The sequence below is a fragment of the Acinonyx jubatus genome, chromosome F2 (assembly GCF_027475565.1).
Source record: "Acinonyx jubatus isolate Ajub_Pintada_27869175 chromosome F2, VMU_Ajub_asm_v1.0, whole genome shotgun sequence".
NCBI lineage: Eukaryota > Metazoa > Chordata > Mammalia > Carnivora > Felidae > Acinonyx > Acinonyx jubatus.
This window is the reverse complement of record NC_069394.1, coordinates 28,350,952-28,365,708: the sequence shown is the minus strand read 5'-3', so window position 1 is coordinate 28,365,708 and position 14,757 is coordinate 28,350,952. Positions and strand designations below refer to the sequence as shown.

The following is a 14,757-nucleotide window of genomic DNA, read 5'->3' as shown; positions in this document are numbered from 1 at the left end:
TTAACTTCATTTTTACTATTTTTACTTTTTTTTATCTCTGCAGAGAGGGATTCTAATCTATTTTTGACTCCAGCTAGTATTCTTATTATCGTGATTCTAAATTCTGGTTCAGACATCTTGCTTGTATCTGCGTTGGTTAAATCCCTGGCTGTCGTTTCTTCGTGCTCTTTCTTTTGGGGTGAATTCCTTTGTTTTGTCATTTTGAAGGGAGAAAAGGAATTAATGAGGTAGAAAAATAAAAATTAAAAAATATTAAAATTAAAAAATATTAGAATTAAAAAACTTAAAACACACACACACACACATACAAATATAATAAATGATGCTAGATCCTAGATGTGTTTTGGTCTGGGTGTTGAAAGTAGTTTGACAGATCAGAGGGAAAAAGGGGAGGAAAGGAAGTCATTTGAGAATTTGAAAAAACAAATACACTAAAATAGACTAAAATGAGATGATGGGAGTAAAATAGAATTTGAAAAAAATTTACACAAAAGTAAAGAATATAGCAGGAAAAAATTAAAGAAAAATATTTTTAATAAAAATTAAAAATAAAAGTGAACTTTTTTCTTTTTCTGTATTCAAGAAAAAGAAAAGAAATGAAAAATAAAAGAAAAAAAGAAATCCTTTGAAAATTTGAAAAAGTGAATACACTGTAGTAGACTAAAATAAAATGATGGAAGGAAAATAGAATTTTAAAAAATTTACATAAAAGCAAATAATATAGTGAAAAAATTAAAGAAAAATATTTTTAATAGAAATTGAAAGTAAAAATGATTTTTTTCACTTTCTGCATTCAAGAAAAACAAAAGAAGCAAAAAAGAAAAAAAAGAAAAAGAAAAAAGAAAACAAGGAAATCGTTTGAACATTTGAAAAGGTAAATACACTGAAGTAGACTAAAATAGAATGATGGAAGTAAGATAGAATTTGAGAAAAATTACACAAAATTTAAAAATATAGTAAAAAAATTAAAGAAAAATATTTTTTAATAAAAGTTGAAAATAAAAGTGAATTTTTATGTATTCAAGAAAAAGAATAGTGTGAAAGAGAAAAAAAAGAGAAAAAAATAAAGAAAATTGAATAGATGGACCTGCTAATGGATTGAAATAGGACTGAAATTACTTTGTTTCCCCCTAGAAGTCAGACTATGTAGAGCTTTATAGTCCATAAACTAAGTAGGCGGTGAGACCTGTGTTCTTGAAGAGCGAGGTTGGCCCACTTGGGCGGGGCTCAGTGTAACAGCTCCGTTCTCCACTAGATGGCGCTGCTAGCCCACTGGGGTGGACTGCTGCAGAGCTTGTAGGTGCATATGCGCATGTGCAGGAATGGTGAAAATGTCCTCACCCAGTTGCCCAGTCTCTAGTATGGGAACTCCTTTCTCTCAGATCAACAATTTTGCACCCGTTCTCTGTCTTCAGCTTTTGTCCACACCCCGCTTCTTCACTATCTGTGACCAAGCCCCAGGTAGTACCCCTCTCCCGAGTCTTGTCTTAGATGCGGCTATTTTTCCCGGCCCCCTACTTCTGAAGGACTGCGGCTTTGACCCGTTCCGCCCCTCTGTGGGAGGGTCTCACCAAGCAATGGCCGAATGCAGGCTGCACCTAGGAACGCCTGCTGGACCCTGCTGCTGCCATTGAGACTGCGGCCAGGTGCCAGCCTGCCCCAGAAAAAGTTCGTGAGATATTGTAGCAGCAGCTTTTCAGGGATTATGGAAAATCACAATGCGCATCTGGCACCAGGCTTCACACTTAACGACCTTGTTCCAGCACCAGCGAATGTGGCCGTTTTCTGGGGTCTACTGGGACCAGGTGGCTACAGTCTCTACGAAATGCCCTTCCAGCAGTGGAACTTCTTTTCCCCGTGCGGCTCGAGAACCTCCCGGACCCCACTCTGCTCCTGGGGATTTGCCCTTCCCACCAGAGCACTGCCAGGTATCGAGCTGCAGAGCTGCAGACTTTGCGCTCCCCTTGTTTACAGTCTTGGAATTTAAACCCTCTCCTTTCTCCTTTCTCCCTTTTTAGTTTAGTCCCTGCGGCTGTTTCCAACTTTCCACTTTCTCTCCAGCTGCTTTTGGGGAGGGGTGCTTTTCCCGTATTCTCCCCCGCCCAGTCTCCGTCCTCTCTCCGCCTGCAAAGGCAGCTCCCTGCCACCGCCAGCTTCTCTCTCCCCACGTTCACCTCTCTGCGCCACATACCTGCTGAATTCTGTGGTTCAGGTTGTGCAAATTGTTGTGTTAATCCTCCAATCAGTTTTCTAGGTGTGTAGGATGGTTTAGTGTTGGTCTGGCTGTATTTCACAGACGCGAGACACACAAAAAACTTCCATGCCTTTCTGCCATCTTGGCTCCTCCCAAATACTTAAGTTTTATTAAGGGTGGAAGGACACTTTTTTAGATTAGGTTGACCCAAAATCAGAGCCTGAGAAAAGGAAATAATTACATATGTTACATTTGGGAGTTGATCCCAGAAAGCACACAAGAAGGTGTGGGGAAATTAAGAGAGCAAAAGGAGAAAGCCAATGAAGCAAGCATGAGTGAGTGGGTTACCAATGTGGACACCTGGGATTCAGTTTCTCTGGGGCTCTTCTGAAAAACCATGAAGGACTTCAGTATTGTCTCACCAATGGAAGGGGAAACTGGGTTATTTGTCTATCAACTCTCATCCCTCATTGGTGTAGGGTTACCTGGTGTCTTGGGCTACCTTACAAGTAAATTGAACCAGCTCTTGTGGTACTTGAAAAAGCTCTCAGACAGAGAAACAGAATCACACTTGACAGCACCTTCCTCATGACCTCATAACCTCCCCAGCACCCCAGATCTCCAAACACCATCACATAGGGGTTTAGGTTTCAACATATGAATTTTTTTTGTTGAGGGGGGTCAGAATCATTCTACAGCATTCTGTCCCTGGATGTCCCAAATGTGTGACCTCACATACGAAATATTTATTTCATTTCCGCCCCCCCCCCAGATCTTAACATGTTCCAGCACCAACTCTGATGTCTAAAGTCTGAAGTCTTATTTAAATTTTGTCTAAATTAGCTATGGGAAGACTTAGATATGACTTGAGATATGCTTTTTCTTGAGCAAATTTATTCTCCTGCTGTGGACCTTTGAAACCACACAAGTTACATGCTTCCAGAATGTACTGGTGGGACAGACATAGGATAGACATTCCTGTTCTAAAAGGGAGAAGTAGGAAAGAAGTGTTAAATTAATTTTAGAAGGAAGCTATTGCCCTGAGGTGGTTTTAATGCCTTAGTAGCTTACATAAGCAAACCAAAACCTAAACCTGGAACACCTCATGTTTAAGAAACTGCAACCTAAAGACAACCAGTTACAAGCAGCCAACTAGACTTTCCCAAATAAGGCAACTGCTTAAGCTATAGCCAGTTAAATAATTTTCTTGCTTTGCTTTGTTTCTTTATCTTCTCTATACAACATTTTCTGCTAGCTCCTGTTGGTGGAGCAGTCCTAACCACTTCCAGTTTAGTGATATTGGATTTAAACTGGTTTTTTTTTTGTTAAAATAAACTCTTGCCATATAAATATGGCTCAGTTTATCACTCAACAGAAGAAAGGAGTGATGGGTCCCAAGCAAGCCCAAAGCCTAATGAGGCAAATTTCATCAGACCATAAGGCTCAAAAAGAATGCTCTTTGACTCAGAGTTCAGCTTCTCAAATGCGCAGGGGGTAGCAATCCACTCACACATCTTGGTGAGCCCCACTCATGCCAAGGCTGTCTGCTGGAATGTAGTGGCTTTGTCAGATGACGCTGTCCTTTAAAACCTAGGTGAAGGCGTCATTGATTCCTCAAAACTATCAAATCCCAAGATGAATTAATTATCTTTATTCTCAAACATTCCTTTGTTTGTGTTTCTTATCTGAGGGAATGACACAATCCAGTTGCCAAAAATAGTCATAATGGATTCTTCCCTCTTGACACCTCCCACATTCCAGGTCACAAAATTATATAAATTTTGGGAGGATGTTGGTATTCCCTTACTAGTACATTCCTTATTTTTTAGTGAAGGAAATGTCATTCAGACCTTCCCAAAAAACATAGATGTTGGCCTTCTGATTTCATTCTGACTTGCTTACCCCTCCATTCCTTCTGATCTTTTCCTTATTACTTTGCCAAGGCAGTTCTGCATCTCACTTTTGGTGACTGCAGGCTATCATCATATCGAGTCTCTAGGGACATAATAATATCAAGGGAGAGTACTCCCGTACCAATAAACCTCACCTCCCCAGTCCTACACCCTAACTATTCAAATCCATGTCCCCATTTCTTGCTAGTATGTATTTGCCAGATGCTACAGCTTTTTTTGGTGGATAAGCTATTTATTCACATAGGACTATGCTTGTCTGCTCAGGATATGCTAGTTATTGATCTATAGCATATACTCTAAACCAGAGTAAAATGGGTTTTGGGAGCATGAAAGATATTTATATATATTACAAGTTTGTGTTGTCCTCCAAGGGACTACAAAACATAAACAGATATATGGTATATCTGCGGCACTAAAATTTAATCAGGGGGGTTAGTAAGGGAAAAATATCTAAGAAGGTCCTTAGGTAGATGATAATGAAAAAAGATTGAGAAATTTTTGTCTCGGTGCTACAACTGTGTTCTGCAACCTTGGCAATATTGACATTTTGGACTAGATCATCTTTATTCTGGGGCCTGTCCTTTGCATTACATCCCTGGTCTCTATCACTAGATGCTAGTAGCATTTTTCTCCTCCATCCCAAGTTGTAACAACCAAAAATGTCTCCAGACATAACAGTGGTTCTCAAACTTTAGCACACATCACAATCCCCTGCATAGATTTCTGGGTCCTACTCCTTGAGGAGACCTGAGAATTTGTTTATCTAAATAACTTAAGGAAAGCATGGGTGATTTTAGTACCCCATAGGATTATTTTGAGGATTAAACAAAATGAGGCAGAGGACAGCCAGTACAAAAGCCCTGCAGTTGGAGTATGCTCAGTTTGGTCAGGGATACCGGTGGCTGAAGCAGAGTGAAAAAGGAGGAAAGTAGAAGTAGATGAATTAAGAGCAGTAGTGAGGCACCGTATCACGCAGAGCATATTGACAACAGTTTGACTTTAAATTTAACTCTGAAAGTGATCAAGAGCCGCTAGAGTATTTTGAACTGATGAATGGTGTGATTTGACTTACACGAGGAGGTTTACCCTGTCTGCTTTGTAGGGTGTAGACTGAATGGAAGCAACAGCAGAAGCAAGAATACTAGTTAAGAGGTTATTGCAACTCACGAAGAAATGTTGGGGTGTGGATTTATTGTGGAATTGAGGGAAAGCATCAGGTTATGGAGATATTTCCAAGTAAGAGTTGGCAGAATATGGTGGTGGATTGCATATGGTGTGATGGAGAAAGAGAGGAGCCGTGGGTCAAGGACGTCCCCAAGGATTTTGGCCTGAACTGGAATATGAAGTTACCATTTGCTAAATTGGAGAATAATGTGGAAAAGGAAAGTTTTTGGAGAGAAGATCAGGAGTTTAGTTTTGGAATGTTAAGCTTGAGGTATCTCAAATGGTGATATTATGTAGATGATTGGATATATATGAGAGCACTGAATCCTAACCACTAGACCACCAGGGATGGTGATGATTGGATATATGAATCTGAAGTTCAGGAATGGATCTTGGATGGAAATACAAACACCCAGTTATATTCCCACAGATAATGTTTAAAGTTTTGATATTGGAAGAGATTATCTAACAATGAATACAGATATAAAAGAAGTAACATCTGGGGTCTGAACCATGTATCCTAAGAAAATTTTAGTGTAGTTAGAAACTAGGGTTATTATTAATAAAATGGATCATGAGAATTGTTTTGCAAAACTTTACAAGTAAGGTGATTGAAAAACGCACCAGTCAAATGTCTCCTAGTAAGACAATTGGGGCAAAAGCCAAAAGAAGTTATTAACCTTGGTCTTTAGAGTTTAGGGTAGGTTAGATTTATTGAAAAATTGAATTTGCATGTGTATCCATGGGCTATAATAATTACCTCTGGAAACCAATTATAGGAATTAGGAGTAGTCTAACACAGTTATTATTTTACTTGAAAAGGAGTACTGAAATTTGTTTTATGCTGCATAAAGAACTTGTTTGATATATATTTCATGAGCCCCAGTTGAGAGGGAACATTTTATATTGGAATATATGAAAGCTTCTAATCAAACATTTATGTCAGCAAGAGTTTTCTTTTGTGGAAGAAAGTTAACGTGATAAAAAAGTAAAAAGGGCATAATAATGCCCTGAAGATGCTAATCCATTTTAGATGAGACAGAGGGCAGGGAGGAGTCTTGGTAATGGACAAACCTTGACAAGTGGCCTGAAGTCAAGAGCCTGAGCCATAGACATGGTTTTTGACCTCTGCTTCTGCAAGAAGCCTCTTACCCTTCCGTTCTCTTAGCTAAATCTGAGCTCATTCTGTTACACCTGCTCAATGACACAGCACTTGTGAGTGGTTGCCTTTAACTCTTTTCATACTTTTGCATTTGAATGGGAGGAAACAATGAAGTTTAGTTTAAATGAATATAGGATCTAACATGAGCAATTTCTGAAAGGGAGATGAGATGGTTTAAAATGTATTTATTTTACTCGGTGTAATATGTTTCTTTTCAACTTCTGTCTTTTCCAGCTATTCCAAGCTGACCCTCTGATGGCTTCTGGCATAGACTCACTCTCCCTGGAAAAGTGAAGGAATTTTCACAGACCTTGTGCATGACATCCACACCTTCACCAAGGCTCTCTTTTCTCTATCTTCTTCCATCTTCTCCATGGCTGATTGGAGATTGGAATAAATCTAGTGTTCTAGTAATGACCACTGGGCTCTTGATTTCAATTTCTTTATCCCTGTACCATGCTCCCTTCTCTACTCCAGTAAGTTTTTTTCTACCCATAGACTTGGAATCTGGTACACAAGGGAAGAACTCTGGGTGTATGAGTAGGTCAGAAGATCAAACATCCTCACCTGTTTTCCTCTTCTCACTGTTTTGGTCCAGTCCCAGGTCTGGGTATTGACCCATGTTCCCATCTCACTCATTCTAAGTAGTGTCCTTCTCTGGTGTCCCCTCCTCTCTAGAACTGGAGTCCTGACCTTAACTATGTATTATTTGACTAGCTGGACCAGTTCTCCTGAGAGTGGACCATCTTTCTGCTTGGGGTTAGTGTATATTTACAGATCTCGTGTTAATCACCTATTTCTTACTTGACAATCAAGTATGCAGCTATCATCTGGTTGCTTTCTTCTACCTTCTTAATTATAAATCATAATGCTAACTAGTTCCAGAACCTTTGTTGGTGAAAGTTGGATCGTAAAACACTGTGTCTTGACCACGTGGGCTTCTTCTCTGGAATGATCTGGGAATATGTTCCTCGGACTCCCTCCTTCTTGTCTGGGTCTCAGTCTTGTCCTTATTCGATCCCCTTCCCTTTCTCTCTGCCTCCCTTCTGGCACACTGTAGGCTTTTAATCATCTGATAAGTAATGAAAATAACTTGAGTTAATAAAATATTAACACAGTAACATTCATTTATTATAAAAATTTGGTTTTAATTAACACCAAATTTTAACTTCCAGACTTAAGTGGAACACAATTTTGAATCCCTCTCGGAGACTCAGATTTACTTTCACTGAGGTTGTGTCAATTTCATGAACCTTTCTGAAGTCAGAACTGTCTTTTCAGGATGGAAGTGAGAACAATGATAGATCTTGTGTATTCCCCATGAGGATCAATCAATGCACATTTCCACGCACTTTCTTCCAATCAGAAGTGAGTGGTTTTTCCTATTTTTTTCCCTTTAGCTTAGGTTGGAAAGTGATTTTTACTGGTAAATTTAATTTTACATAACCTTGGTTCTATTACTGTCTCTGATCTAATCACTTTTAAAAAGAGAATTGAAAGGCACCTGGGTGGCTCAGTCAGTTAAGCATCTGACTCTTGATTTCAGCTCAGGTCATGATCTCATGGTTCATGGGTTTGAGCCCCATGTTGGGCTCTGCACTGAAAGCATGGAGCTTTTTTGGGATTCTCTCTCTCCCTCTCTCTGCCCCTCTTCCTCTCATGCTCTCTCTCAAAAATAAATAAATAAATAAACTAAATTTAAAAAAGATTTGAAACAACTTTAATGACAGCCTACCCGAATGCCTGACATTTGACCATTATGTGATAATATTTTAAGACAGAGATATAATTTCTTTACATCCTACTCCCAAAGTTATGTGCTTCAAAAGTACAGGTACCTTTGTTATTCCTGGAAGTGAGAAAAGCTTTGAGAATACTGTGCCTCTGCTCTCTGATCCCCAGAGCCTTTAACATAATAATGATGCTTGCATTTATGTACCATTTTATGCATTAAAAAATGCTTTCACATACTCTTCTTGTAGCAGCCTAGCAAAATAAAAGAGCATGAATTTTGGCATTAGGCAACCTTAGACTTAAAGCCCAGTTAGCATCCTACCATCTGTGTGGTCTTGGTCATGTTCCTTAATCTGTCTGCGCTCATTTTTTCAATTCAAAAAATGGGGGAGATGCTACTTATTTAGGGAAGTTGGGAGGATTAAATCACATAATATATGCACTGTTACTGGCACATGTAGACTTTCAGTACCTCCTGGTTTGATAGCAACCTGGGGAGATTGAGAGGAGTTGAAATAATAACCAACATAAATAACTTGCAGGGACTTTTTATATGTGTAATAGGTAAGTATTTCCTCCTCACACATCAGCACAAGAAATGTTATTTTGGTTTAATTTTTTAAGTCAAATAAAATCTCTATGCCCCTACTCTCTGTGGAGGTGAGAAATTAAATCTCAGTCATATGTTTTAGTGTCTTCTCACTCCTTGGATTCCAAATTTGGAGGGGGAAAAGAAGGATGCTTGTGTGCATATAGAAAGATGTGGGAGGTGGAATGGCCCTCCCAGTTCTTATAGCTCCTCTTTCTGCAAGAGCTACTTTCCATTTTTCCCTTCAGAGAGCACTGATGCTCTCTGTAAGCTCAGAAGTGCATTCCCTAGAGATCCTGTCCATGGACCATAGGCCTGGTCACTGAAGACCTTTGCTGATCAGTGTTTGGCCTCCATCAGTATTCCATAAGGATAATCCATCAGAGATAATCTCTGTATATATGTTATCTCCCCAAGTCCCTAGACCCTACCCTGTCTAGGACAACTTCTCTTTCACTGGTCTCTAGTACCAGCACCAGCCTTTTATCCCTGTTCACTCCAAGGGTCTTCACCTAAAATTAAGCCCAGGGCAAGGGGTTATTCCTTATGCACAGAAGATTTTACTTTCAAATATCAGATTCTCTGAGATAGTGGAACTCAGAGCAGAGGGGCAAGTTTTGGTAACTTTTGGGAGAAAGGGAAGGAAACAGTAGCACTCATTGTTTTGAGCACCCTGTATTAGTGAAAATAATATATATGTTAATACCATAGTAGATCATTCTGCAATGATTTAGTTCTTTCACCACTTCGGTGATGTAAGTTCTTCAGCCACCATACCATGCGCAATAAGGAAAGAGGTAAATCCTGGCTTCCCACCCCATGAGGATTTGCCTCTTCCTAAACTGCAATACTGCTTCACTGTTAAGAGGGAAGAGGTCCTTCAGGGACTGGTAGTTCTGATCAAAGTCTTCTGAGAGGGTGTTCACTTATCCCTTGGCCTCAAGACATCTAACATGAACTATTTCTATGTTTCTAATAGAAACTAACTCTTCCTTGATGTCACTTACCTCCTTCAATCCTTTTAAATGGAAGAGGTGTTTTCTTCTTTCTTACCTCAGAACCTAGAAGTGGGGTAAATATGTTCCCCTTTACTGCCATTGTTTCCTATTGATTCCAATGAAATAAAGTCTAGAGAATGTCATCCAGTTCTTTGTTGTCACCTGCACTTCATCATTCCAGTTGAGGGGCTGTGGGGACAAGGATACAGTCATACAAAGCATCCCCAGCACCTGTTTCAGTGGCAGGAAAAGGAAGGCATCGTGCTTAAGTTATCATAGGAGCAGAGCCTGAATTTAGACAAAGAAGTCGTATCATATGTCGAAAGAATATTTGGCAGCCAAAATGATTTTTGAGTAAAAAAAATGAACCAAATGTGTTTCAATGAACTTTTCTATCACCTCTGGAACCAGATTTTTAGATTAAAAACAATTAAATTTTCTATAAATTTACTTCTTGTTAATTACATAACTATGTTCATAAATAAAGCAAACAAAAGGAACAAAGGAATGAAGCAGGAGAAGATGATAAAAAGGAAACAAATGATATTCCTATTACCTCATATTAAATATAGGACCGAGGTCTGGTACTGAAGGCTAATTATCATGAGTAATTGCTATATGCTGAGTACATATTTTGCTAAATGTTGTCTAAGTATAAACTCAGCTTATCTTTTTTTTAAATTGAGCCTACATCCTGAATAGCAAAAGAATAATTCCCAGACACAATTTTAGTAGCAGTTCTGTTTTCTTGCTTGAAAACTTAAAAATTAAAAAAAAAAAAAGGTCATTGTTATTGGATTGACTATAAAGAAAATTTTTACCTTGTCTTATTCTGAGAGGTAATGATTTTGGTGGATTGCTTATTTTCAAGACATTTTCCCAAAAGACACTGGTTTGAGATCTCAGCCAAAGATGAAGAAGGAGCCTGCTTTGCCACCAGATGGAAGCCTGTGGTAATCAGAGAAGTCAGGTTTCTGTCACCAGGCACACGTCACCCAGATGATGAAATCCCCTTTTTTCCACTATGCGCCATTTCCAGAAAGCATTAGTTAAAATTGGCTAATCTTTGCTCGGCATATATTTTTTCAACCTGATTATGTTATTTTCGGGGAACAAGATGAGATGCTAGGATCAAAATGTTAGATTCAAAATGAGACGTTTTCCATATTCATAACCCTTAGGTCATTGCCATATTCAGAACTATATTAGATAATAAAATTTAAAAGCCCATTTTCATTCCAAGATGCTCAATTTTAGTAACTGTTGAATTTCACACACCACCTCTTATCCCTGCACCAACTGCCTACAGGAAACACAGAAACTTAATTATTGACAGACCAAATATTTGCATCCTGTGGAAACCAGAATATTCCATAATTTAAGAATGTAGCAAATATTTTCCCTAAAGCCCGATCTTGCCCTTCGTTGTGGGCTGCATTTAAAACAAGCGGTACAACTTTTCAAGCTGCAGTTGGGATCTTTTATCTCTTTTGAGGTCTGAACACGGGTTATTAGCTTTTCTTCCTCTTTAAAATTTTACTCTGCCTGCTCCTGCCACTTCTTCATTCGTACGCTATGAACTATCAGCTTACAAACTGGTAAAGCGCTATGTACTATTTTATTTCAACATGTGAGTAATTTCTGTGCCATTTATTCACCAATTATGGTTTTTCTGTGCAAGAAGATCTCGTTTCAGAATGCCCATGATCAGATTTTATTTTTTCTTGCTTCACCTGCAGCTTTCTGCAAAAGTGTGCTTGACGCACATGTCATTGCTGTGAATACATTGATTTGCTTAAAGGGGCCGGTGCTACGAAACTACAATTATATGCAAGTGCTTGAGAAATGTAAAGTGCTATGAAAATAAAAAACATCATTATTTTCTTATGGCTTGTAAGTGACTTGCACTATAAGAATGACCTTTGGGAAGTCCTCCAAGTTTTTATTATCGTAGAAACAGCTCTGCTTCATGGAGACTTTCCAGTCTGGTGTTTGTACATCAAAACAAGGCTGTCGAAGAGGGTTGCTGTCCCCGAGGCACAGAGGCTGGAGTCCTTTCTGTGCTTTGCCAATGGTCTGGCCATTTCATAACAGTGCTTCTGTGAAAAGGAAACAGGATTAGAGAAGAAAGGGCCATGAGATTAAGAAACAGTCTCCACTCTGTTATTTTTCTCCTACATAACTCTGGGCAAATCATTGAGCCTGTTTGGAGTCTACCTGTTTCCATATCTGTAAAATGAGGATGACTATACTTGTTACACCTAGCTCTGGGAAACAGAAATAATCATGAATTTCAAAGTACTACCCAAAGTTGGTTATTACTAAGATTTAATTACTGGTGTATTGTTTCTCATCAGAAAGTCATTCATCCAAGCTGTACTTTGTAAAAATTGTTTTCACTAAACTGCATTTTAATGGTATTCCAGTAACCAAATTTGAGGGATATTATAAGAAAATCAAAACTCTTTCCTATTTGTTGTACTGTAAAAAAGTAATAGAGGAAATTGTTTACACCTCACATAGTGTCCTTTTTTATGAGGACCTAAAGAGTTGACACATTTTTCTCAGATTATTTGGGTTTCTTTTAAACACAGCTTTCTGTTTTTTTTAAAGTCATGTAACGGGTTGTGTTTTCCTCCTCATACTGGCTTCTAGGCAGCTCTGAGTTAAATCCATGGTTCATATTTAGCAAAGTCTGTATGACTTTATGACATGAATTTTAACCTCACAACTATCTTTAACTTACTGTTTCTGTGTTTTCCTTTTCTTCATGATTTCCTCACTTTACCCTCTTCGTATGCTGCATGTATTTTGAAAATGGCATGATTTTTGGAATGAGGTTGTATCTAAATATAAAATGTAATTTCTCCTATAAGACAGAATATTTGAGGGGAGCCTGGGTGGCTCAGTCAGTTAAGTGTCTGACTTTGGCTCAGGTCATGATCTTGTGGTTTCATGAGGTTGAGCCCCACATCAGGCTTTCTGTTGTCGGTGAAGAACCCACTTCAGATCCTCTGTCCACCCCTCTCTCTTTCTGCCCCTCCACTCATTCTCTCTCTTTCAAAATAAATAAATAAATAAACTTAAAAAAAAGATAGAATTTTGAATTATATAATAATAATTGCCAATATATATCAAACACTTACTATGTACTAGGACCTATGAAAAACCCTACATGATATGTCACTTATTCTTCACCATGAAAATGGTGTTATTTCCTATATTTTACCAATGAAGAAATTAAGCCTTTAAGAGTTTAATCAGCTCACAAAGGGGCTCACCACTGGTAAACGGAGGTGCTAATACATTTATCTGATTCCAGTATTCATGCTGACTAGTCATTACACTATCTTGCATTTTCATGCCAATTATAATAATGTGACAAATGATTGATATTATTGTAGAATTATCAAAGGTTTTTGATGTAGTAGAATATTTAATCTTTATCAAGAGCGTATGCAATTTAAAGAAAATTAGGTGTTTTAAGACCCTATTATTCATATCTTTGCTTGAAAATTTGATAGAGAAGATGTTTTGCCACCCCTTGTCTCTATTGCCCAAAATGATATCAGTGTTTGTCTCCATATGTGACTTGGTATTAAAACCAAAAGAAATGCATGCCTCTTAATGACATATGGAGAAACATATCCAGCCATCCTTTTTTAGAATGTAACAAATACCTTCTGGCACTTTCTTGCAATCTTCTGCCATGGTTTGTTCCTTCAAGTTGTACTTCAAATACCTTTACTACTCTGTCTCTCTCTTTTTTTTTTAAGTTTATTTATTTATTTTGAGAGAGAGAGCGCAAAAGCAAAGGGGAGGGGGAGGGACAGAGAGGGAGAGAGAGAATTCCAGTGCACAGCCTGACATGGGGCTCAGTCTCACGAGAACATGACATTATGACCTGAGCCAAAATCAAGAGTCAGACACTTGGGGCACCTGGGTGGGTCGGTTGGTTAAGTGTCTAACTTTGACTCAGGTCATGATTTAATGGTTCCTGAGTTTGAGACTTTTGGGATTCTCTCTATCACCCTCTCTGTCTCTGTCCCTCCTCCACTTGCTCTTTCTCTGTCTCAAAATAAATTAATTAAAAAAAAAATTCAAACACTTAACTGACTGAGCCACCCAGGCTCCCTGAGGCAATGATTTTTAAGAGAATTGAAGGAGACAAGATGTGTGTCCCTTTAATGTTCGAACAGGTCTGTGTGTTAACTAATAGGACTGGGAGCAGCTGGAGCTATAAGCATATTGTTCATAAAAACTCTTAGAGAGATGATTTTTGAGCATGATATTCAGAAAGAATGAAATGCCTTTGCAACTGTGTTATCATTCCAGTACAAACCTGCATAGGACAAAGATCAAGAGGGAACACAAAAGATCTGCCAAGGACACCAAATCAGACCATGAAATAAAAGGAGGATAAGAACAGAACTATCGGGGAAATTTTTTGCTCAGCCAAAGTTTGCTAAAAGTTTCATTAAATCCATATTGAAATAGAATGAAAATTGAATTTCTCAACTTTGTCTTTTATTTTTAGAATTTTTTGTGTGTGTGCAGGGCCATTTTGTCTATTAGGTAATATAGGCACAGTTCCTGGGGCTATAAACTTTCAGAAGATCCACAAATAAATGTGTCACCTAAAAAATGATCTATTAGCTCTAGAATATGAAGGAAACCCCTGTGAGTCAAAAGGAATTAATACTTAATGAAATATCCACAAAACATAACATCACATTACTTGTTTGGCTGCAACTTCACCCAACAGTTATATCTTAGGATAGAATAATAATAAGAAAGATGGAATATTTGTCCTCAAATACATAAAATTATGAAAATACTTTCTAAAACTTTCACAGCAAAAATATTCTTAGTGTGTGATGTGGGTGTTTTAAAAACACGTTTGATATGCAGGGAGATCTTTAAATTAAGAAGATTAAAATTAAGAACGTTGTCATAAAATAATTCAAAATGAGTTTATGTACATATATGTTTTAGTTTTCTAT

General features: G+C 38.1%; 2 long non-coding RNA genes across 8 annotated transcripts in view; one reads left to right on the top strand and one right to left on the bottom strand.

The window, feature by feature from the left end:
* Positions 1-14,757, bottom strand: part of LOC106973374 (uncharacterized) — a 34,660-nt gene that overhangs the window by 10,039 nt on the left and 9,864 nt on the right. For 6 of the 7 annotated variants that reach the window (XR_008292614.1, XR_008292611.1, XR_008292610.1 and 3 more), the window contains 6 exons: positions 11,675-11,853; positions 10,576-10,702; positions 9,810-9,943; positions 8,272-8,419; positions 7,322-7,505; positions 2,192-2,414 (listed from right to left, as the gene is read on the bottom strand). This is a non-coding gene — a long non-coding RNA (uncharacterized LOC106973374). Of the gene's footprint in view, positions 1-2,191; positions 2,415-7,237; positions 7,506-8,271; positions 8,420-9,809; positions 9,944-10,575; positions 10,703-11,674; positions 11,854-14,757 lie in introns of all 7 variants that reach the window. The other variant, XR_003421679.2, reaches the window with a different exon arrangement.
* Positions 1-14,757, top strand: part of LOC113600605 (uncharacterized) — a 34,701-nt gene that overhangs the window by 17,024 nt on the left and 2,920 nt on the right. The window lies entirely within an intron of this gene.